This window comes from Pinus tabuliformis, chromosome X (genome assembly GCF_031772625.1).
Source record: "Pinus tabuliformis cultivar Carrire ecotype Pingquan chromosome X, CPIR1, whole genome shotgun sequence".
Taxonomy (NCBI): domain Eukaryota; kingdom Viridiplantae; phylum Streptophyta; class Pinopsida; order Pinales; family Pinaceae; genus Pinus; species Pinus tabuliformis.
Window position 1 is genome coordinate 1025474399 of NC_142308.1, and position 27430 is coordinate 1025501828.

At 36.6% G+C, this 27430-nt stretch overlaps 1 pseudogene; it reads right to left on the bottom strand.

Annotated features, from left to right (window-relative positions):
• Positions 1-1469: 1469 nt before the first annotated feature.
• On the bottom strand, positions 1470-27029 carry LOC149143245 (glyceraldehyde-3-phosphate dehydrogenase A, chloroplastic-like; annotated as a pseudogene).
• Positions 27030-27430: the final 401 nt, after the last annotated feature.

Genomic DNA, 27430 nt, shown 5'->3' on the forward strand with positions numbered 1-27430 from the left:
TTAGATGTGCTTACACATCAATTTTCTTCCCCATCGGTCATAAGAAGCAAGAAATATCATAGTATAGAGAACTTGGGTTCTGAGCCCTATCTTGCTTCATCAGTCCAGTTGTGGACCATCGCCTAGCAATTTGTAGAAATGCCTTGTTTCTACATTTTCTATAAGCATTTTCTTTAGGAATAAACATTTAAAGATTTAGTTTTCGGCCTTTGGCCCCATGTTCTTATTGGGAGGAGATTGGTTTTTAACCTTTCTAGAATTTTGTGAGGGAAAAGTAATCTCTTGATGTACTATTGATGTACTTGCCCCATTGAGGTGTTGGATTTTAATATAATCTATATACTCACTCTTACTATAAGAATAATAAAAATAAAAAAACAACAATATAATAAAAGAATTAATTAAAAATATTCTTTTTTAAATTTAAAAATATAATAGCACAATCATATTAATTAAATGATTTCATAAACATGAATTTATAATCAACATTAAAACACTTATTTCACTATATATTTCATATTGCCAAAATTTAAAAAATCATAAATACTAACTAAATTATAGTTTTATTTTAAATTATTTTTATTTTTATTAATTATAAAAGAATTAATATGACTTATTTCACTATATATTCCATATTGCCAAAATTTAAAAAACCATAAATACTAACTAAATTATAATTTTATTTTAAATTATTTTTATTTTTATTAATTAATATGTGAATTAATATATATATATATATATATATATATATATATATATAGATATAGATATATATTTAAAAATATTTTTAATAATAAAAATTCACTTCATTTTATTATAGATATTTTTAGTGCATCAGTATTTTTTATTAAAAAATACCACATAATTGATCAATAACAATCAAAATATTTTTTATATTTAATTTGGTAAATTTTTTAATTAAATTGAAATTTAAAATCTTACACGCCATAATCTTGCCTATCAAAGTCATCCATCTATTAATTGCGGATATTTGAAATAAGGTTTTACATTAAACGGTCATAATACCATCCTTGATAATGTGTTCAGATTTTTAAATAATAAATGTATTATTTATATGAAAATATATTATTATAAGCCTATATCAACGCTGCGTGACAATGGAGAGGAGCATCAAACATGTCTTTGGACGGTATCAAAACCATAAAACTAAAACGATCCCAGGGTGTAGAAAATCTCAGAATAAACTGGCACTTCAAATAACAGCTTTGTTACGGGTTTTTTCTTTCCTCCCACATGCACTTATTTCTAATTTCGCAGAGTAACTACAAAGATGAGGGAACATTAACAACAATGGAGAGGAAGGAGTATTACAAATATCTTTATCATCACACCGAAACAACACGAAAACATAAATTTATTTTATTTTCTTCCTCTTTCTTTTTTATTTTGCACTGTGACTAAAAGATATGGAACGGGAGGGTCGAAAGAGGGAGTAGCCAACGCTAGAATTAGATGTCGTATATTTTGCATTCAACGTCCTCTATATCGACCCTGCACATTTCCTCTACCTCAAGAACAAGAACTTTGCCCAAGGTCGCTGCATATTTTGCATGCACCGTGTGTGCAAACTCTACAACTCTTTGGCTGTTTATTACAATCAAAACCAAACAAATAATCGAAGTTAAATAAGCATTTATCTAAAAGTTGGGTAAATAAAATAGACTGAGAAGGCAATGCATAACAGATTATCTATCTATATATATATATATATATATATATATGTTTGTGTATATATCCAATGGTTTAATTCTCGACCTGTTTGAAACTTTCAGTTGTTTAAAATGATAAATGAGCAATATTTATTTAATACACTGCTGCTAAATCCATAATATTTGTGTTATGAGATGAATACCTGTAAGCCCATTCATTGTCAAACCAAGCGACCACTTTGATCATGTCCTCTCCCATGACCATGGTGAGTGTTGTATCTACAGTTGCCGAAGCGTGGGAACAGAGAGTCCACGGACACCAAGGGATTGTCACACACTGCAACAATACCTTGGAGGGGTCCATCCGAAGCAGCTTTCTTGAAGGCTTTCTTCACATCATCTACGGTGAACCCCTTATTCCCCACATTGACCACCAAGTCCACCACAGAAACGTTGGGGGTGGGCACGCGCATAGCAATGCCGTTGAACTTGCCCTTGAGATTGAGAGTGCTGGGCAGCACTCGAGAGAGTGTATTAATGGATATATCGATGTTTGTTGGAACTATGTTTAGCGTTGCCGCCCTTGCTCTTCTCTTGTCACAGTGTATTGCATCCAACAGACTCTGCATTGAGTCACCCAAATTTAAATGAAACCTTTCCATAACCATTCATCTAATTATATGAAACAATAAGAGTTGTCTGGTTCGAATTCTTTATTAACGTTAATAACATCAATTTAGTGGAACTAGATTTATTAAAATGTGATGAAGAACTGTGGAATCCATCTATTCAAAATTTGCCACTAGTTTTCTTTCAAAAGGTTTTACAGAATCCAATCACCTGATCGCTGGTGTATGAAAGTGTTGCAGTCACACTCCCTTTCGCTATACCTGCAACATCGACATGACACCATTCTTATGTTATATTGGTAAGCTCGACCGATTTCGACGACATACAATTATAACCATGTAAAATTTCCATGGATACCTGCAATATAGCTGGGCCGATTTTGTTCTTGTTTTAATCAATTAAGCACTTAGATAGATCTATGAAGCCCTTAGCGAAATATTTGTAGCCACCCTAACAGAATTAATCTCCTAAAACAAATACCATAAATCAGGAAGCAATTACTTACCACCGAACTCGTCGTTCAGTATTTTGATTAAGGGAGCAAGGCAATTTACTATGCCAGATCCATTACTGCAAAACGGAAGTTATGTTATGTCAAAATCAAGTGAGGATTCCTATTATTATCATTTAGTGTTTGTAAGGATTGGGAAAGAGAAAAAGATTTTGGTGAGAAACCAGAAATCAAATATCTTCTTTAACACACACACAAAATAATTCTACACAACTAAAATTTGAATCGGAACTATCTATGACGAATATTATTGGAACACGTTCGGGCCACCTGCAGATCTTTCTCCGTTTTTCCCTGGTAAAATCAATGGTCAAAAGATTATAAAGATTGATGAAAGTGACATGCCTCTGAGAAAGGAATGAAATGATGGTTTGCTTTTTTAACCTAATGAGGTTGCTCGTCGTGAGAGTATTCGCTGTCATTGATTCCCACAACATGTGTGGGAATATCGTCGCCCCTACCAGGTGCTGTAATGATCACCTTTTTAGCCCCCGCTCCAATGTGCTTCTCAGCTAGGGTTCTCTCTGTAAACTTTCCAGTCGCCGGCATCATTCGATTGCTTTAATTCAAGCTCAACCAAATCTTTGTCAACTATAGTTACTAAGTATTCGAAGCATATATATATATACATGAAAATATATATGCTCCTACCTCGATGACAAGGTCAACACCGAGGTTCGACCATGGCAATTGCGAGTGGTCTTTCTCAGAAAGAACATAGATTTGTTTCTCACCCACGTGCATGCTTCTGTACCCATTCACATCAGCTTTAAATACGCCCTCCACATCAGCATCAAATTTACCCAGTTTCATAAATTCAAAGTAAAACTATACACTCAGTTTCATAAATATGGAAAAGAAATGGCATCTAAACATATATATATATATATATGAACCACCTCCCCTCCCCTATTATAACCTACATTTTCAACACCAGTAATATCATTGATGGCGACGATTTCAAGGGGCAAGCGCTTGTGGCGAATGCGTCCAAATCCGTTGATAGCGACTTTCATCTTTGCAACGGTTTCTCACGGCTCCCGAGTTTCCAGCCTGATTATTTCAGTTACCAGATAAAAAAATAATCAGCAAATACGAATGGCGACGCGAGCTGTGATAAGTGGATACGATTGGGAATAGTATTGATTCACCTTAGCTACAACCTGTGTGGCAACCGCATCAAAGAGACTGAGGTTCTTCTCCCGTACATGTCTTCCATATGTGATACAACTAGATGTAGACTTCAGCCCCGCAAACTCTGATATTTCACCTCTCTGCAATGCACACAAGATATATGGTTGATAACAGATTTTAGTTTTTTAACTCTGATATTTCAGCTCTCTGCAATGCAAACAAGATATATGGTTGATAATAGATTTTAGATTTTTATGATTTATATTGATAATATAATTATTTTTTGGATTAATTATATCATAAAGATTTAGTGGACATTTTAAACTATTTAATATGATTTAATGTAATTTGATTTAGTGGACATTTTAAACTATTTAATATGATTTAATGTAATTTATCCTCGAAACAAAAATTTGAAACTCAAATCTTCATAATATAATTAAACCAAAAAAAATCGGTATGTGTCTCTATATATAGAGACGTGCAGAGAGTAGAGTACCCTAGGCAACCTACCATATGATATTGGATATGCTTTACTTCTGTTACAACGATATTCGATATTCGGTGTTCTTTTCTTTGCAGAAGGTTCTTTTGTTTGCAGGAAGCGTTATTCTCGGTTTCTTCCGCGCGACCGTGGAATTTTCTTTGATTTTTCCATGTGAGTGTCTATAAATGACACACTAAAGTAAAGCGTGTGCGTGCCTATAAATGGAAATTTAAAGTAAAAGTATGTGTGCGTCTGTAAATGGGACATTAAAGTAAAAGTCTGTTATCATCCTGAAGGTCGGACATCAAAGCGAAAGTATGCTCTCGGGCTTAAGATGGGAGGCTAAACTAAAAGTGTATTATTTTTATAAGGAAAACGAATAAGCAAAATATACAACTTTATCACTAAAGGTTGTCATTGAGATGATGGTGTAATAAAATATTATATAATAATTACCAATCATATTTAAAGTACGTTAGGATTTCAATGGAAGTCGATGGTATATAGAAAAAGTATATTATCGTGGTTTTTTTTAAACATTGGTTTATATAAATTTATTATCAAAATAAAATGATTTTACAAAACACACTTTCTTGTGCATTGGTAAAAGCAAAGAGTTGTTGAACAAAAGGTTTTTGGGTTCAATCCTTATCTGGATGTTGGTCTTCAAACTTTGCATAAAATCATATCTTTGGTCAGATTTACACTCCAAATATAAATTGCCAGCACTTGTTATTTCAAGTAGTTTGGTACCATGTTGGTTAAGTCTAAGGTGAGAGAGGTTGCATGGTTGAACCCGTTGACCTTGATAATTTTGTAGTTTGGTACCATGTTGGTTAAGTCCAAGGTGGGAGAGGTTAGTTTGGTACCATGTTGGTTAAGTCCAAGGTGGGAGAGGTTGCATGGTTGAACCCGTTGACCTTGGTAATTTTGTGGGCTAAATTGAGGTCACTTGTTTTTTCAAGTAGTTTGGTACCATGTTGGTTAAGTCCAAGGTCCAAGAGGTTGCATGGTTGAACCCTTGACCTTGCTAATTTTGTGGGCTTTGGTCAGATTTACACTTCAAATATAAATTGCGAGCACTTGTTATTTCAAGTACTTTGGTAGCATGTTAGTTAAGTTATTGGACTGTTGGTGGGAGGTCACACGGTCAAGGCCGAGGTTGGTCCATTTTGGGAAATTAGGTAAACTTTAAATATAGATCCTTTAAGCTCACTACCCAATTGTAACCATTGATGCATTAGTAAGTAAATTGGTTTGGACTATTATGAATCAAATGGGAGGAGTAGCAGGTTACACTTCAAATATAAATTTCCAGCACTTGTTATTTCAAGTAGTTTGGTAGCATGTTGGTTAAGTCATTGGATTGTCGGTGGGAGGTCACAGGGTCAAGCCCGAGGTTGGTCCATTTTGGGAATTTAGGTAACAATAAACTTTAAATATAGAACCTCCATTTTGGGAAATTAGGTAACAATAAACTTTAAATATAGAACCTTTCAGCTCACGACCCAGTTGTAACCATTGATGCATTGGTAAATTAGTTTGGGCTACTATGAATCAAATGGGAACAGTAGCAGGTTAGTATCATGTGGATATGATATGATATTATGTGCTTATGCTTTTGTTTATGTTATAGCCTGTAATGCTTAGGGATATATCAGCGGAATGATGACAGTGCGATCTGCGGCATGCTGGGATAAGCATAGATAGTGGAGAGATACTAGAAACAAGGTTGTTTGGTAGAGAGTGTGTGGTCTCTAGATGTGCAGTACTGGTGTACATATGGTGCTATGTACATGTTGTATAACCGGTACTGTGTACATATGGTGCTATGTACATGTTGTATATGCAGTGTTGTGTACATACGGTACTGTGTGCATGTTATATATGTGGCATCGTGTGCATGTGGTGATGTGTAGATGTGGTACATGTGTTGTTGCGTGCATGTGTTTTTGTGTGCACATTGTGCAAGTGGTGTTGTGTACACATTGCGCAAGTGGTGCTACGTAAATAAGGTGTTGTGTGCACATTTTGATGTAGTGTTATGTACATGTGGTACTTTGTTATAGGTATTGTGTAGTCATTATATCATGACATGTGTATTCATAGTATTGTATAGTGTGTAATTATATGTTTTGGGTTGTACACTAGTTGTAGGTGTATGTGTAGTGTTGTACACCAGGTGTAGTTGTATGTGTCGTGTTATGAAACGAGTGTAGGTGTATGTGTCATAATGTAGTGTAGGTGTATGTGTCATTTTGTGCACCAGGTGTAGGTGTATTGTTGTGTTATACATCAGGTATAGGTGTATGTGTTGTGTTGTACATTATGTATGAGTATGCATTTTACAATAATATGATGGGATAGGCATGTATGGGATTGTCTAGGCCCTTGTTGTTAATATTAAGGGTTGAGGTGGTTCAGTCTCTGGATGTCCTTGTTGGTATTAATGGTTGAGGTGGTTTAGTCTCAAGATACTCTTGTTGCTATTAAGGGTTGACACAGTTGATCCGAACTTAAACATAAACACAACAAATTATAGATATAACCATAAACAAAGAAATGCAACAGAAATAACATTTTATTTCATTAATATCAAAATACTAAAATATGCTTACAAACACAATGGAAATATAATAGCTCGAGCGATGGTAGCTTATCTCTTAGAAGAGATGTGGCATCTACATGCCTTTGAACTGTGTTACAGTGAGGCTCAAGGGCCTATTTATTATTGAACGACAAGGGAAAACCATAAACAACCAAAACCCTAACCCCAGGAGATGTAACACTAAGATTTTGTTGGCCCCATTGGGGTTAGTTGGGCAACCAACTTCCCTGGGTCATATCTTGGTCATATTATCTCCGTTTTGCGCGTACGATACCTTGTTTGAAAGGCCTCTTTGAGTACTACAAGATTTGTAGCAGGCCTCTAATTATGGTTATGGGCCTGTTGCGGACCTCAAAAAAATATCGTTTAGGGGGTCAAAACTGCTTCGGAAGTTCAAGACCTAAAAAACTGCTAAAAATACTAAATGTTAAAAGAAACAAGGAAATAGAGGAAACCAACTGGAGGGCTAGGTGGAATAGTTGGGTGGCCACCAATATCCACCTAGATCAGTCCTCCCCTCTTAGGAAGCAATGGTCCCCATTGTGTGCAGAGCCTCCATGAGGTGAGGAAATTTTTGTTGAACCTGGTCCCTGGTGAAGGAGTTGGCCTGCTTTAACAACTCGATATAGCTGGGTCCTTTGTTGGCATGATCCAGGTTCGGCTGTGACAAAGGACCCTTTCAAGACCTTTTACTTTCGTGATGTGTTAAATTTAATTTTTTAAAATAACATCAATGAATACATGTGCATGTTGTAAAGAAGAAGGAACATGACAATCATCAACACATGAAAACATAAACCATTGATAACAGAGTTTATCCAGGAGGGACTACGTCTCCGGGCCCCGGTGTTAAGATGGTGTAGGCTGCTACATTAAGTGTTGTCAATAGTGATGATTTACATAAGAGGTGATGTCGCTATCATACAAGGAAAATTCCCTCACGTAGGAGCGGCTCAAAGAGATGTTCCACTACAGGAACTCTCAATCAAAAGGACTCCTATCAGTATGACACAAAACTCATGCATGATGATCATACCGCCAACATGGCATAAAAGGGATCTCAATGCAAACATACATGGTGCCAACATGAGTATCCCATCAACATGACGACAAAGGGATCTCGAACAAAACATGACAAATCATGACAACAAGTACATCACACAAATGATTCCGCATTACATCAAGTAGGAATCATGAAAATGGGTAAGAAAGAAGACCCCACATCAAACGTCAAACAAGGATCTGTGCAGCACAATGCATAATAAAAGAAGTACATGAACATATTGCATATCCATCACATCCAGGGGCCATCTGAAGAAAAGGATGTCAAACTGTTAAATTTGTTTGTACCATCGATCTCACGTCGTCGAATCTCATGAAAATGGTTGCTCGCACATGAATGTTGACACCTGCACTCCACTTAGAAAAGTGGCCGAAAAATTAAATGAGAAAATGGAAAATCTGAACACACCATCAGATTTGTGGTGTCGAATAGTGCAAAATCGACTATCAAATTTTTGAATTCTGGGAAAGTGAAAATCTGGGGCTCAAGGAATCTTTTAGATTCCCCCTAGATTCCTCCAAGATTTCCTCCTCTAGGTCCTTTACAAATCGGCTGCTCAGATCAGGAAACTGACTGCGCCATCGGGTTTGTGTTACTGAGAGGTGTAAAATCGACATAAATTTTGCCCAATTTGGACACTGCAAAAATTTCACCCTCCTGGAAGTTTCGCTCAGTCATGGTCCACTTGCAATAAATTAATTAAAAAAATATCACCTTGATTTCCGTGCCCACTCCTATTTCCTCCATGCTACCTAGGCACACTATGCAAATGAGGTTTATATAAATTCTCCGACAGATTTCTCAACAAAGTAGTTTGGTGTAATGGTAAATAAGGCAATTTATTGAGGAGGGGTCGGGTGGTCAAACCCCGCCCCTCCCATTTTAATATATTGCAGTCTTTCTTAAATCCACAACATTATAGTTTTGGGGGGGCCGCCAGGGGGAGTGTCGGGCCTGCATTGGGTAGCCCACCCCATAACTCTCGCAATGTTGTTGGCACATTAAATGGGGCGTTGTCATATTAACTGTGGGTTCGTTGGTACATGGTTTTGGTGTTACATGGTTTAATGGATTTTGTGCCGTGGAGCCGGCCCTCCTGCCGGTCATGGGTTCAACTCCCATCGGCCTCCTCAATTTGATATGTATGGTGTATAATGGAGAGGCGTGGTTCAACTCCCATCGGCCTCCTCAATTTGATACGTATGGTGTATAATGGTCAGGATCGCGCTCAGTTATGGCTTCCTTATCAGTTTTGGAGGGGTTTGATTGTCTAATAGTTACTGAATGCTTTATGTTTGTCTTTTCAGCAGACCAAAATTGGAATCGAAAATAGGGCAGCGAAGCGCAATAGGCCCATGGATAGCAAAGGTATTTTACAGTATTCTATTGTCCAGACCCCATACCAAAACCTAATATCAACAAATATGTAGTACATGTTTATTAGTGTTTATATGAATATCGATGGCTCTATATGTATAGTGTAAAACAAATATCGATCTGATACAGGTTATATGCATCCTCTATGATGTAGTGGTGACACAGGCCAAAACGAGGCCTAGAAGGGTTTTATCAGAAATTGGGAACCTAGGGTGCCATGCTTCAAAACCCAATGGGGGTGATGAGATCAAGCTAGAGTAACTAGGCTTTTTCATTCCACAGGAAATCTAGGAAGAAAAATTAGCTTGTTGATAAGCAAATGCCCAGGTAGTTTCAGCTTCCCAATATGATGCTCTGGTCTTTTGTAGATATTTTGGGGTTTTTACCAGTTAGAGTTAACAATTAGAATTGGGTGTGTAGGAGGTTTGGTGTTGATGTTAAGAATACGAGTGCTACAATAAATTCATCGTCCATGGTATGTACATCATCCATGGTTCTATAGATTGTGTGTGATTAAATAGCCGTTTGATTTATTTATCATATATCGATCCCCAGATGTTAGTATGCAACATGAGGTGAATGATTTGAGTTCACTACTACTGGGATTTATACATTGGCCTCTGTTTCAAATCGGTAACTGTGTGTGGATATATTGAGGTCAATAACAGGGCTCTTTGCTTGCATATTTAGTTGGGATGGTTTACATGTATTTATGTTACTTCTGTTGGTTTTGTTTTGCTGCCATTCAACCATTGGGGCCACAGAGAAACAAATATGAAAAGGGAATCATTAGATCAACTTTGGTTTCAAAATCTAAGCATGTAGCAGGTTCAAGAAAAGCACCTGGTATTTCCAATGTTGGACCCTACATACACGTGAACCAATTTCAACGAAACTTCCCAGGGTTTCGAATGTTGAGGTCTCAAGTAATGATCCATCGAGTTCAAGGATACAACATAGTCCTTCTACTATTGGTCTCTCTGGTAAAAACATTTCAGCTTCAGGGAGGTCTTCTACTACGTAAACATTCTTCAGCTTCAAGGAGGCCTTCTACTACTGGCCTCTCTAGCAATTGTACTACAGCTTCGGGGAGACCACCAAGGCCTTCAAATGTTGACATCTCAGGTAAAGGTGCTTCAAATGCATCCAAGGCTAGGTTCTACCCACCTGTAGCTAAAGGTGTCTCAAGAAGAATGCCATTGCCTGATTCATCAAAAAGGAAAACAAGGCTTCCAGGAGCATTTGGTCCACTGCCCTTATTTTAACATGTGTAGATGGTGCTTTTTATTCACAAATTTTTACTTTGTTATTTTGCAAAAACAAGTGAAAATTTCCATCCAATGGTTTCTTTTAAATAGCTTACATTTGGAGCCATTAAGCGGGATGTCATGGAAGAGGAAGGGGAGTTTCCCAACATTGACAAAGGAGATAATGAAATTCAACTTGTTGTAGTTGAATATGTTCAAGACATTTACCATTTCTATTGGTATACAGAGGTACGTCCCTTTTGTCATGGGAGCCTTGTAAACTGTTTTTGTTCTATTCGAAATAACAACATCTTGTCTTGGAATAATACACTTCATTTAAACAATTTAATCAGACGCTATCTTTTCACCGCATATAGTATGCAGTGATTACATGTGAGTAGCGTGTGTCTATGCCATACATGAATATCTCCACTGGAGAATTAAAGTGCCCACTTAAGCATCATGGAAGGTTATAATTTATGAATGAGGACATTAGGTCAAGCATTGATGCAAGCCTTGATCCATGTCTATAGTTTAGATTCAACTCTGAATAAATAGTTGTATGTCTAATTTGTTTCTATTTTGGTCTATTATGTTTGTTGTATTACAGGCATGCAACAATCTCTCATCAAACTACATGTCAAGCCAAGTTGATATCAACCAGAAGATGTGAGAAATACTTATTGGCTGGCTGATTGATGTACTTGATTAATACATATTGATATCTACCCGTTCTTCTAATAATATTTTTTTTTGTACCTTTCCATTGATAATTTTCTAACATAAACAATTTGCAGTTACAGGTGCATCTAAAACTTGACTTAATGGATGAGACACTTTTCTCATGATTAACGTTATTGATAGATTTGTTTTTGTGGTGTACACTATTACAAGAAAGGATATTCAACTAGTGGGGTTGACTGCCATGCTAGTCGCTGCCAGATATAAAGAAATTTAGGCTCCCAAGGTGGTAAACAATGGCAAGAGGGAAAGTTCGTTGTTAAGATGAAATTTTGTATTGATTTGTTTTGACTAAAAACTTGTTTCTTGTGCCCTTGATTTGGCATATAGAACAAGGCTTCACATTCTAACTCATTTTCCTTAAGGGCTTTACAAGTTAAGGAACTGATTACAATCTCAAACAATTTTTACACATGTGGTGAATTTCTCTCCATGGTGAGATTTTGTTTTCTCACATTATTATGTCATACTTGTCTCCCATATTTCGAGCTTTATATTTCTAATTGTTTAAATAATTCATATTTGGAATTGTTATCTTTTCTCATGTTCATGGTATGCTTCTTTTTCTTCAGGAGAAATTGATGCTCAACAAATTAAGATTCAATTTGGCTGTACCAACTCCCTTTGTTTTCATGTAAAGGTTTCTAAAGGTTGCTCAGGCTGATAAACAAGTATTCTACTTTGCTTGAAATTTTGATGAATATTCAAATGGCATTGATCCTCACTTATGTAATGAAATGCATTGTATTTTCGATGCGTTACATGAGAGACATCATGCACTATTTTGTTCTAACTCTAATCTTCCATAAATGGGATCTTTATAAATTTAATGTTCTTTTGGGTTTGTTTCCATGGATCAGCTTGAGAAGCTGGCATTCTATATTCTTGAACTATGCCTGGTTGAGTATGAAGAATTGAAATGGAAACCATCTATGCTGGCAGCCTTAGCTATATAGATGGCACAATACATCCTGCAAAGAATGCCAGCTTGGACAAGACTGCTTCAGAAACATGCACACTATAGAGAATCTGAACTCAAGTAAATCTTGAATACCCATTTTCTTTTACATCCTAGTATTTCCTACATGATTTTATTCAAGTACAGGGTCTGTAATAGTTTATGGTGCATGCAAACACGCTAGAATTACATGCTTTCTTTTTATGCAGAAAGTTTTTGAACTTCTTGTCATTTGTTTTTTATATGATTTGATTCTCTCGTATATGAAAGAGGGTTTGAACATTTGCTTTTCTTTGGGCAGAGAATGTGCTAAGATGATTACAAGGTTCCATAAGAATGTAGAAGAGGGTATTGCCATGTATATTGGCATGTGAGGATATTGGCATGTATCTTTTAGAAAATATAATTTGACATTTTCTTTATAACATAGGTGAGGTAACACCAACAAGGATATCTTCAAGGATAAGTGAAAAAGTAAAGAAATCACCAGTCAAAACACCAGAAAGTGAATCGAAGAAAAAACCAAAGAGATCTAGAAAATCAAAAGGAGATTCAGAAGATGCAGAGAAACGAGAATCACAGGTAGAATCTAGTAAGGAAGAGGAAATGCATGATACCCATCATGGGGAAGATATGGCTGAAACAGGGGAAGATGCTGATCACAAAAATGAAGAAGAAGGGAAGGGAGAAGATGATCTTCATAAGAAGTAGGAAGCAGAAGAAGAGAGTGATGACAAAAGGGAAATAGAAAACAAAGAAAAAATACATGGGTCCAAAACTGAAGAAATAAATAAAATGGATGGGAAGGCAGAAGAGATGGCACCACAAGGGGCAGAAGGTGCCATAAAGAAAGATCCAGTACTGGGGTTTTGATGGTATAGGTACATTTTGTGGCCACCAGCAACCCCCTCCTTATTTAGTATTAGCAATAACACTATGTAAGTGGGGACCCTTAGTCAAAAAATTCAAAAAATCAATTAGTTCTCATATATGTCACTCCTTAAGAAATATCGCATCGCGCAAAGAATGATAGGGCATTTTCTTATGAGTCAAAATGATAAAATGCGAGATTGCAACGCGAACTGCATCGCATCGCATTCATTAATAAACACTCACATTGGAAGACCTTAAAAATCACCGATATGCGATATCGCATATCGCATCTCTCAAAATTTCATGGAAGACACATAACGATTAAACGATTAAGCGATCTTTGATCTTGCGATACTACGATCCGCGATCTTGCGATACTGCGATCTGCGATAGTGCGATCAAACATCCTTGCGATAGCGCGATCAAAGATCCTTGCGATAGCGTGACCAAACATCCTTGCGATATTGCGATCAAGCAACCTTGCGATAGAACAGCGCGATGAAATTGTGGTAATGCGATACAGTGAAATGCGATACTGCGATGCAGATCGCAGAAACATTCCATCGCAGATTTTCCTGGCTCAATATTCAAGAAAAAGTTTTCCATAAACCAAGAACTCGATACGCGCTTTAATGATAATTAATGAATTACAGGCCAGTTGTTAATAAAGTATGATTTTGTGTTTTTCAAAGAGCCAGTTCACATCATATGGCATGTTTTTGCATATCCGTGGCATTTAAATCTTTCCTGTCATTATTTATTATCATTACTCTCTCACTTGTGAACTGCAGGAACGAAAAACAAAAGTTACACAAAGCAATGTGCAGGAAGCTATGAGGAAAAAGGGTAGAGCTCCAATGTCTAAAGACAGAGAAAAGACGCCCTCATAAACAGATACCGCATGTGACAGAGCTACAGATTCACAAAATGCTGCCGAGCCATCCATTACAGGTCTTTCATATACAACCATGGTTAAATGGGTACTGAATGATGCTGATATCAATAGGCAGTTTAATGCTCAGGGTCAAGAGCTCACGAGGTCATTATTTTTACAAATTTTGAAGCTTTATACCCGATAAAGATGAAGAGGCACAAAAGGTGAAAAACACATCAGAGAAGCCCGGATCAAAGAACGGAGGCAGTTTCTGATGCACGATTAGCGCCTAGTGCTAATCGCGCATCGCTGAGAAAATTGCTCAAGAAGGAAAGCCTCTAACTGCTCAGTCACCTGTAAGCCCGAAAAATGCAAGAAAGCAATGGTAAAAAACAAACTGGAAACAGAAAGCTAAAGAAAAGGCAGAAGCAATCCAAAGGGTTAACCAAGTTGAACTAAGATTATTACTGGGCATACGCGGTAAAGCCACATAGTCAGAGGATGACTCTCAAGTATATCATCGATTTTCCTGAGAAGATGGTGCCAGCTCTTGCCAATTCTGTTTGCTTAGCTCAACCAAAAGCGGAAGACAGTCAACCGACTTCACTCAGGCAAACACTGAATTCTTGCAATGTTAAGGAGAAAATGAAGAAATAGTTAGATATTAGATTTAATTTTTATAAATAATTTTGTTTTATTTTTGCTTAGAAAAGGGCGGTCATTTAAACCGTATCCTGAATCTATGTAATTAAGTTATTTAGTTAGTAGTATTTAAACCCTTCTCATGCATTTAGAGAAGGGTCCAGAAATTTATCAAAAACTTGTCCTCAGAACATGCACTTTTGCACCCTTAGAGGAGGTTTTGGTGAATGAATGGAACAGGATTTGTTGATGTTTGCATTTGATATCTGCTACTGATGTTGCACTTCTGTACTCTTAGTTGATGTTAGAGCAAAGAGAGATAAATCATTGTCGCTTGAATCTCATGAGTAGGACTAGTCATAAATGGTACTTTTATCTTTTGACCATTTCTGCTTATGTGTTAAAGTGATATACAATTTTTAGATGTTTATGTATTATTGCATGAATGCATGAGTTATCATTTGGCACTTTTGTACGGTGATAGCTATTTATTTATGCTTAATGTATGAATAGCTCATTATGCGATATGTTTTTCACAACTGTTTTGTCTAACTTTTTATGTGAAGTGGTTCATCCTTATTGATTTCTTTTCTCATAATCGTTGAATGATATTTATTACCAGTTGTTATTTGAAATCTTTCTAGATCGCATAATAGAAGAATTACATCTCGGGTTAGTATAGACTTAGATGTTGCTTCTTATTAGATTATAATAGCATAGCATTAGATTAAATTTAGAATTAGAATATCTTAATTAGGAACTGTTAGATCAGGAACATCAAATTATACACACACACACTCATAGATTGGGAAACTGAACCCATATCCCCAGTCGGACACGCTATACCAAACGGATAAGGAGCTGCCAACCAAGGTCCGGACCGGGCGGGTATCCCCTTGTTGTAGACCCGATTTTCAGGGCTTCAACATATTTGGCGCTAGAAGGAGGGCCTGAACTATGAATGGCAAGTAAATCTAAATCTGAATACCATTTTGAGAGTAAATCGCCCTCACCATCTCCCCTGACTTCTCCATTACACTTAAATCGAGGGTTAGAAGTTGCTCGAGTATCAATCGCTACTACAAACTCTGACATTTCAGAACAATCTACCGTTGAACTTCCTGAAGTCGAATCTCTGATTCACAAACTTCAGCGATTTTCCATTTCTCCTCAAAGGTCTGATAAATCTCAAGGCAGCGTGACTTCGCAATATAACCCTACTCATCCCCTGACCAGGCTAAAGAGTGAAAAGTTTGGCGTTCAGCCAACCGAATTACCTCTTCCCACCAAGAAAAGAGCAAGGAAATAACCTAAGGAGTCTGATAGTTAGACTCTTTCGTCAGCATCATCCATCTCAACTTCTTCACCGCGAAGTCAACCATCCACTCCGCCACTTCAGATTATCGTCCATCCGTCCACTGGAACCCCCACAACTCTTCCTCAATCATCTACAATTGTAGTATCCTCATCTTCCCAACCACAGGGATCATCTTATGCACTTTCCTTTGTTAGTAGTTCAGCAATGGCCCAATCTCCATGGAATAACCCAGGGGCAGTCTTGATGTTTGCACCCTTGAGTCAAATACCGGCCCATCCTGAGAAATGGCTGCCTAAATTTAATCCTGAGGCAGGCATGCTAGCAGAAGAGCACATAAACAACTTTATGCTATCCATTAATCTCAATGGGGTTACTAATGAAGATGCTGTTGTTCGACTCTTTCCTTATACTCTGCAAGGAACAACCGGATCATGGTATTTTTCATTACCCTCCGGATCTATCACTAGTTGGGATATCTTCCAGGAGAAATTCCTGACCAAGTTTGGTGATGACAGGTCTACGGCAACATTAATCAATGACCTATCCAACCTTAGGGCCGAATCTAGAGAGCCTATCAAAGATTTCAATTTATGTTTCAATAAAATCCTAAACAAAATTCCTACTGCTTCCCAGCCTAGCGAAGAAGTACGAAGTGAATGGTATATCACTGCTCTACCATCAAACATAGCAATCTTCATGGACAGGGCTAATAAAACAACCTTAGCCGAAAACATGAAAGAAGCAATAGCAGTAGAGAAACATATAATAGCCCTGGAAAAGAAATCCGCGATAGAGGAACGTAAATCCAAGAAAGTCACCTTCAAGGAAGACTCCAAGAAGAAACAAGCAAAAGATCCATTCGATTTGGAAGGATTGCAGAAAGTTCTAAAGACCATGTCCAATGAAATGGTCGACATAAAAAAGAAAGTAGTAGAAACTTCTTCAAAAAAGCCCTACAGAGCTTTTAAAAGAGACCCTTCAACAGATTCAAAGCCACCCAATGCTATTTCAAATGCTGAATCCGAAGAAGAGGAAGAGGAAATTGCCACTGAAGGGAAAACTGATGAAGAAGAAGTTGTGGAATTACAAGGAATGTGGGATTTCATCCTCCCACAAGAAGAAGATCAAGAAGTATTCCCAGTTAGCACACGAAGTAAAAATCAGCTTGATCCTCCCTAAACTATCCCTAAGCCAAAGAGCGCAAGCTCTGAAATAAAGGATAAAGTTGCAACAAAGAAAACGACATCTAAAGTGACTCAAACCAGCCCAGTCCAAACAGATGAATCAACTCCATCTAAAACACTGATCGTGTCAGATGAAATGGAGTACAATATTATAGAAGATATGAAAAAGACTAGCGAAAACATCACCCTTTACGAATTGAGCAAGTTAAAGCATCAACAGAAGATAATGATGAAAGAATTACATGATGTGCTAGTTGCACCGTTGCCTGCCGTTGTACTTTCTCAAGCTTCTCATAACATGGGAAGACCTCCAACTAATGCGATCAATAAGATTAATCCAAATGACATCGCTCTAATTGGAGGAAGATCAAGATCTCATACTCCCCCGTTTCTCCTTACTTATGAAATTTTCAATAAAAATGTGCACAATTGTTTGGCAGGTTCTAGTGCTTCATCTAATATTTTACCAAAGTCCATATGTGACAAGTTAAACGTTCAACCACAAAAATCCGTTGTGCGCATAGTTCAGCTAGATCGATCTCGATTCGAAGTGATTGGCGAACTAAATCAAGTAACCATATGCCTGTCATCCAACACGAAGGTATGTCAAGTTATTGACATTTTAGTTGCTGATATTCCAGAATTTTATGGCTTAATTCTTAGCAGGGTTTCGTCAGAAAAACTTCATGGATACTTGGCAACCGACTGGTCGCACATGTGGCTGCCCTACAATGGTAAACCAAATCAAATAAAAGTTGAATGAGAACTACATCAGAAATACATAGTAACGGAGCTAGAGGGGGAAAATGAACCAGTCGCATATAACAATAGCATTATTGGCAATTACTCGGTAGATTATTTCCTCGGAAATTTCAATGCTCATGCATCACCCTATTTAGAACACTCTGTTTTGTCCCAAGTCGAAAATTTTTCTCGAACTGATAGTTTGAAATGTATGAATTTTTTAGATAGTCCTGTAAATAAATCTTTGTTTTGGAAATTATTTTTTGATGGTTCTAAATCTAACGAAGGAGTAGGAGTAGGATGCGTTCTAATTAGTCCAGAAGGGGATAAAATCATGCTAACATGCAAACTCGAATTTGATTGCACCAACAATACAGCAGAATATGAGGCTTTGGTCCAAGGGTTGTACAAAGCAATCGGGTTAAACATCAAGTACCTTCAAGTTTTCGAAGACTCTGAGATTGTGGTCAGACAGGTACGTAATACTATACATTGCTTATCAGGTCATTTAAAACATTATCAATCCTTAGTTCAAGATCTGACTGAGCATTTCATAGCATTTAATATCTCTTCAATTCACAGACTCCAAAATGCAAGTGCAGACCTTTTGGCTAACGTAGATTCTAAGCTTATTCCTTCAGAAGATTTTAGTCCAGATAGATTCTCAATAGAATTAATCTTTAGACCATCCATTCCTGATAACATCACAAATTGGAGAGTATTCAATGACAATCCTAATATTGCAAATTTCCTCACATCTGAAGGATCATACTCCAATCAAATAATTGATGAAGACCAACATGATCGACAATTGCAACAAGATAGCACTAACAATGTTATACCTAAGTCGGTAGTCAAGTTAGAAGACATGTACGATTTGAAGGATCGGTTTAAAAGGTCTACCAATTCAAAACTCCAAAGTTCAACCCTGAACTATGAATTAGTAAACCTAGGAACCGATGCTAAACCTCAAAACATTAATCTAGGTCTCGGCCTAGCCCCTAAAGAAAAATTAGCGTATATTCGTCTTTTGAGACAATATAAAAATATTTTTGCCTGGAATTATGATGAGCTCAAAACATACGACACTTCCATCATCCAACATACTATTCTCATGATCGATAATGAAAAAACTGTCCAACAAAAGCTGAGAAAGATCCATCCCAATTTAGAAAATCAGATAAAAACTGAGCTCAACAAGTTATTGAAAGCTAGAATAATCTTTCCCGTCAGACATTCTAAATGGGTCTCCAATATGGTACCTATTAGAAAGACAAACGGAGATATTAAAATTTGCGTTGAATTTCGAAACCTTAACAAGGCCTGTCAAAAAGATAATTTTCCTTTACCACCTATGGAACAGATATTGCAGGCAGTGGCGGGCTCAGAATTAATGTCTTTCTTGGATGGATTTTCAGGATACAATCAAGTGTTGGTACATCTTGATGATCAATTGAAAACCACATTCAGAACTAAATGGGGCACATATGCATATCGAAATATGCCATTTGGTTTGATTAATGCTGGTGCACATTTCAGAGAGCCATGGACATCGCATTCAAAGGTTTATTCAATAAATCTGTAGTAATTTATTTGGATGATATAATGGTGTATTCCAAGAAACGAAGCTACCATCTTAGAGACTTGAAACAAATCTTCCAATGGTGTTTAAGGTATGGAATTTCACTTAACCCAAAGAAATCTTTTTTCGCATTAAGTGAAGGGAAACTTCTAGGATTCATAGTGTCAAAATCTGGTATTCACATCAATTCCGATAGAATCAAAGAGATTTCTGAAATATCCTTACCTCACAACAAAAAAGCCATGCGATCTTTCCTTGGTCAGATCAACTTTGTAAAGAGATTCATTCCAGATTTTTCACGAATCATCTCTCCTTTGCAAGACATGATTAAAAAGAATTCAAATTTTAAATGGGGCCAAGATGAACACGAAGCATTCAACCTGATCAAACAAGCTATTATTAATTCTCCATCGTTAGCAACTCCAAATTTTTCAGAGCCTTTTATTTTATATACATTTGCCTCAGATAGGTCATATGCTGCAATACTCACTCAAGAAAATCAAGAAAAAGCGGAAGCCCCAATTGCGTTTTTCAGTTCAAATTTACAGGGCGCTGAATTAAATTATTCAAACATAAAGAAACAGGCTTATGCTGTTTTCAAAGAGGTCAAATACTTTAGAACTTTCTTACTCAAAACCCATACTAAAATTATAGTATCGTTTCCAGCGATAAGGAATCTTCTAGTACAGAAGGATGTGGGTGAGAAAAGGGCCAATTTGGTTACTGTCTTACAGGAATATGACATTGAGATTAAACCAGTAAACATTGTAAGAGGCCAAGGCTTTTGCAAAATGCTGGCTGGAGCATCGCAAATTTATGAAATTCCATCTGCAGAGGTACAAATGTGCGAGGTAAGCCTAAATGATGCAGAGTCATTATACATTGATATCATTTATTATCTTAAGAATGGGTATGCTCCTTCACACCTCGATCATACTAAGAAAAGAGCTCTAAGGTTGAAAGCCAAACAATATCAGCTCATAAATGATATTCTTTTTAGAATAAATTATGATTCTGTTCTTCTTAGGTGTCTTGAGAAATCTGAAGTTGAAAAAGTTTTGCAGGAACTCCACGATGGGCCAGCAGGCGGACACTATGCTGGAGATGCTACTGCACATAAAATCTTGCACGCAGGATATTACTGGCCCACGTTATTTAAAGACTCGCACAGTTACGTGAGGAAATGTCAAGTCTGCCAAACTACTGCTGGAAGACAAAAGAAGCCATCCTTGCCACTACAGCCGGTTAACATTGAGCAACCTTTCAGTCAGTGGGGATTGGACATAATAGGTGAGATTGTTCCTCACTCTTTTAAGCAGCATAGATATATCCTTACAACAACAGATTATTTTACTAAGTGGGTAGAAGCAGTTCCACTCAAGATGGCTAATGCTGAAAATATAATTGAGTTCATAGATCAATTTATAATCACCAGGTTTAGATTGCCTTCCACTTTAATGTTTGATAATGCATCATACTTTTTTGGAAATGCAATGATTGAATTTTCACTTAAAAGAGGATTCAAACTTAAATATTCGGCCAATTATTACCCACAAGGCAATGGGTTAGTTGAGTCCACAAATATAAACCTAATCAGGATTATCAAAAGAACAGTTGACCAAAATCATAAAAACTGGCATAAGGCTTTGATATATGCTTTATGGGCAGACCGAATAACGCAAAAATCTTCTATCGGCACTTCTCCCTTTAATTTAGTTTATGGAAAAGAAGTGGTTCTTCCGACTCATTTGGCAATTCCCTCTTTGTCTCTATTTCAATACATTGATGAAGTACCCACTTCCTCCTTACAGCTAAGGCAAATGGAAATAATCAAATTATAAGAACAACGGGAACAGGCTAAGAAAACCCATGCTCATCATCAAGCACTAGTAAAATCCTCTTTTGATTCAAACATAATGACCAAAAAAGATTTTCAGATGGGAGACTTAGTTTTAAAATGGGACAAGGCTCATGAAGAGAAAGGCAAACATACCAAATTTCAAATAATGTGGCTTGGTCCTTTTCAAATAGTAGAAGTCGTAGGTCCATCAACGTTTGTGTTATAGGATTTAGCAAGTAAGAGAGACTCTTTGCCTGTTAACGGACAAATTCTCAAGAAATATTTTCCATAGAAGATTATTCTTCTATTTTTGTAGAGTATTGGTTTTTATTTTTCATAATAAAACCAATTGTGAGTAGTTACATTAGGTATTTACGAAAAAGACACCAATTCTCTTTCAGATTTTTAACTTTTCGCTTGTATAAATAGTAAATCTTTTGGAAAAACTGATCTTTATTGTTGATAGATACAGTTAAAGACTCTAGCCTAGATATGATACTAGTTTCAAATTCAAAAAGTTTGATGAAAACAACCTTTAGTGAAGAAATTGTTTTATCTCAGTACAATGAAAGGTATCAATAACAAAATAAAGATTCTCTGTAGAACAGCTATTTCCAAAAACTCTATTATTGTCGTCCAGAGCTATCTTAAGGAAACAATGACTTCCTCCCTGCTAAGGAGATCACAACTTTCAGAGGAACAACCCAAGGATACACTTTATCTTGAAGAATAAGAGGTCTCATCACGAGCAGACTTATCATAATCATAGATATTATAACTTGCTAACTTTGCCAATACTGTACACCATAACAGGGCAATGACTCAAGATTGTTGCAATCAAAAGACAAGGGATCTCATCACGAGCCAGCTTGTTCAGCAAAGTTATAAATCAATTGAATGACTGTGTCATAATTTGGCTACCAAACCAAGACATTTTTCTTTAAGAGTAAAAAAGAAAATCAAAGCAATAAGTGTGGATATGGATTTTTCTTTGAAAGTTGTAGGCACAAGTAGGATACAGGATCATTGTTGGGTAACAGGTAACCCTGTCGAGGCTATAAACGCCTGCTGGCAGCAGAGGCTCTACCTATGGCAAATGAGCATATTTAAAACTGGATTACAGAGAAGACTTTGTTTTATCTTTACAAGACCAAGTAATGACTGATGTAAATACAAGGACTAGGCTGAGGAAGCAAACAATCAAAGTTGAAAATAGTTGAAACAAAATATCATTGACAGGTTAGAGAATAATGTACTTTATCTTTCCATAATAAAGTTTAATTTTCTAAACAAATTTTTGTTTTGGAAGTTTAGAAAATTCAATAGAAAAACAGAGATAACTGGTTCTTCCAAGTGAATCGCCAATTGTTATGGCCACCAACAACCCCCCTCCTTATTTAGTATTAGTAATAACACTACGTAAGTGGGGACCCTTAGTCAAAAAATTTAAAAAATCAATTAGTGCTCATATATGTCACTCCTTGAGAAATATCACATCGTGCAAAGAATGATAGGGCATTTTCTTATGAGTCAAAATGATAAAATGCGAGATTGTGACGCGAACTCCATCGGATCGCATGCATTAATAAACACTCATGTTGGAAAACCTTAAAAATCGCCAATATGCCATATCACATATTGCATCTCGCAAAATTGCATGGAAGACACATAACAATTAAACGATTAAGCGATCTGCGATCTTGCGATACTGTGATCCGCGATCTGCGATCCTTGTGATAGCGTGATCAAACATCCTTGCGATAGCGCGATCAAACATCCTTGCGATAGTGCGATCAAACATCCTTGCGATATTGCGATCAAGAAACCTTGCAATAGAACAGCACGATGAAATTGTGGAAATGCGATACTGCGATGCACATCGCAGAAACATTCCATCGCAGATTTTCCTGGCTCAATATTCAAGAAATTTTTTTCCATAAACCAAGAACTGGATGCGCGCTTTAATGATAATTAATGAATTACACACCAATTGTTAATAAAGTATGATTTTGTGTTTTCCAAAGAGCCAGTTCACGTCAGATGGCATGTTTTTGCATATCTGTGGCATTTAAAGCTTTCCTGTCATTATTTATTATCATTACTCTCTCCTCACTTGTGAACTGCAGGAACGAAAAGCAAAAGTTACACAAAGCAATGTGCAGGAAGCTTTGAGGAAAATGGGTAGAGCTCCAATTTCCAAAGACAGAGAAAAGACGCCCTCATAAACAGATATTGCATGTGACAGAGCCACAGATTCACAAAATGTTGCTGAGCCATCCATTACAGGTCTTTCATATACAACCATGGTTAAATGGGTACTGAACGATGCTGATATCAACAGGCAGTTTAATGCTCAGGGTCAAGAGCTCACGAGGTCATTATTTTTACAAATTTTGAAGCTTTATACCCGATAAAGATGAAGAGGCGCAAAAGGCGAAAAACGCATCAGAGAAGCCTGGATCAAAGAACGGAGGCAGTTTCCAATGCGCGATTAGCGCCTAGCACTAATCGCGCATCGCTGAGAAAATTGCTCGAGAAGGAAAGCCTCTAACTGCTCAATCACCTGTAAGCCCGAAAAATGCAAGAAAGCAATGGTAAAAAACAAACTAGAAACAGAAATCTAAAGAAAAGGTAGAAGCAATCCAAAGGGTTAACCAAGTTGAACTAAGATTATTACTGGGCATACGCGGTAAAGCCACATAGTTAGAGGATGACTCTCGAGTATATCATCGATTTTGCTGAGAAGATGGTGCCAGCTCTTACCAATTCTATTTGCTTAGCTCAACCAAAAGCGGAAGACAGTCAATCGACTCTACTCAAGCAAATACTAAATGCTTGCAACGTTAAGGGGCAAATGCAGAAATAGTTAGATATTAGATTTAATTTTTAGAAATAATTTTGTATTATTTTTTATTAGAAAAAGGGCGGTCATTTAAACCGTATCCTGAATCTGTGTAATTAAGTTATTTAGTTAGTAGTATTTAAACCCTTCTCATGCATTTAGAGAAGGGTCCAAAAATTTATCAAAAACTTGTCCTCAGAACATGCACTTTTGCACCCTCAGAGGAGGTTTTGGTGAATGAATGGAACAAGATTTGTTGATTTTTGCATTTGATATCTGCTACTGATGTTGCACTTCTGTACTCTTAGTGGATGTTAGAGCAAAGAGAGATAAATCATTGTCGCTTGAATCTCATGAGTAGGACTAGTCATAAATGGTACTTTTATCTTTTGACCATTTCTGCTTGTGTTAAAGTGATATACAGTTTTTAGTTGTTTATGTATTATTGCATGAATTCCTGAGTTATCATTTGGCACTTTTGTACGGTGATAGCTATTTATTTATGCTTAATGTATGAATAGCTCATTATGCGATATGTTTTTCACAACTGTTTCGTCTAACTTTTTATGCGAAGTGGTTCATCCTTATTGATTTATTTTCTCATAATAGCTTAATGATCTTTATTACCAGTTGTTATTTGAAATCTTTCTAGATCGCATAATAGAAGAATTACATCCCGGGTTAGTGTAGACTTAGATGTTTCTGCTTATTAGATTACAATAGCATAGCATTAGATTCAAATTAGAATTAGAATATCTTAACTAGGAATTTTTAGATCAGGAACATCAAATTCTACACACACACACTCATAGATTGGGAAACCAGTCCCATATCCCCAGTCGGACCCACTATACCAAACGGATAAGGAGCTTCCAACCAAGGTCCAGACCGGGCGGGTATCCCCCTTGTTGTAGACCCGATTTTCGGGGCTTCAACAGTACATTGGAGAAATGTTCCCAGGTCAAACATGCAGAGCCAGTGAAGGAAGTGCATGACCCGATGGAAAAAATACTTGAAGGTCAAGAAGGACAAATGGTAGACGAGATTGGTTCACTTTCCAACCACACTGCAGTAAAACAGACCCCTGATCCCCCACTTAATGCATCTAGTTGAACTTCTATGGTTTAAATTTGTGCATTGTTGGAGGTTAGCTTATTAATTCACACATTATTTATTGGGAGTTCTACCGCAGGTTTAGATTTTGAAGAGAGGAGGAAAACACTATGAGTGTTTCTTTAATATTGCAATGATAGCTATCCTACATATCATAGCGAAAATGGACCCTGGTTTTCGCAAAGACTCTTGCTACAGTTGCATAGTCACCGATTAGTTTCCATGGTTTTGGTTCTTTGACTTGCATTTCTTATCAATTTACTTTTTGTAAATTTAACTTATCTAGTTCCTTTTATAAATGTTCACTACAGTTTTTAGCTTCTTGCATATGATTTTATTAATCTTTTCTTTATGATGTAACAAATTATCCATGAATTGTTATGTAGCTATATTTAGTTCTCAATATATTCAATTTATCAGTAGTATTGAAAATGGTTAGGTTTAGATGCTTTGTAGTTCTTATTGCCTGTTATTCATTCTCTGAAGCAAGGAGATGCAAAATGTTATTTCTTAGAGTCCATTATATCTGTAGCTTTGAAAGCATAGAGGTGCTTGTGTGTACCCCCAATATTCTAATTTTCTTGTTCAAGATTTTGTTGATTTTAGTTTTTTAACCTAGACGAGGTCTCTATCTTGTTGCATCTCATGAAGTTTGAGACCTAAACAGAGCAGGATTCAGGAGCAAATCTCAAATGTAACATTGATGCAGAATCTATTTGGGGTGAGTCTTTCTGGGATTTATGTGTTGCTAATACCTTCTTGATTATGGTTCATTTGTCTTTATTATTCTACAAAGATAGGCTTCATTATATTTGTTTTAGCATCAATTTTAAGTTGTTGGATCATGTTCTTTGTTTTAATGAGATAGCTGATTTATTAGGAATTTTATTGGGAACCCTTAAAGCATCTTGAAAATTAAAAATAAACAATTCCCGCATTTTTTATATCTATTTTACTATTGGAGCGGGACCTAAAACTATTTTTTTGTGTTTAACCTTGAATGCTTTTGATTTAGTGGTGCATGATTTGTTGATTTGAAATCTAAAGCTACAAATTTTATGCCTCGAAACTCTTCTCCCTTAGAATTTTGGAATCTATTTACTTGTGACTTATTATACTATTTCAAACTGGTAAAAATTTGTGCTAGGCTTGCTCTTTCTCCCATTGATGAATATGTAGAATTTGATGAAAACTCTGTTTCCCGCTGCCTCCAAATGATCTGTCACGTTTTTTCATAGTTCTTCAATTCATGCATTTGGATTTTTCTATCCTTCCTGTAAAGTCATTCATAAGGTTTCCATCCTCATCCCGAATCACAATGACTTCACATCCACGTACATACTGGAGTCCAAACCTTTATGGGACACTTAATTTTGATGCTTCCTCACCACTAAGCGACTCTAAAAAAGGACATACATATAACAAAAAGAGAACATCATGTTCCGTGAGTTCATTCCATTCAAACCTTATCTGTGATGTGTTTCTTGATAACATTGTATGTAACCTCTGCAGTAACAGTAGATGGTTTCACCTCTCCAATGTTTGGTTGCTTTACTTCGGTGATTTTTAACTCCTTGATTGGAACATCCATCCTAGACCATCCTTGAAAGTGAGTTTCTCCCTCATTATTAAAATATGCTTCCAGTCAAGGAAACACGTCTTGGATATCTTCTTGAATTTCATATGTTGATTCCAAGCGAAAAAGATTGAAATTCTTAGGAGGTAGTCATGGAGAGTTAGAAATTGTAGATTACAATTTGGAAGAGGCAAGCATCCTTCACCAGTGTAATTAATGTTGGGTACAATGCTTTCATCACACATGACTTGTTCATTTGGATAAAGAGGGAGAGAATTTATCGCTTCCTTTTGATACTGTCATTTCTCAAAAGTAGAAACCATTGCCTCGGTAAGGAAATCCATTCTTTCAACACATGGATCAGTGTCCTTAAGCAATTTAAGCTTATTACAGACAACATCCTTAAGTTATTCTCC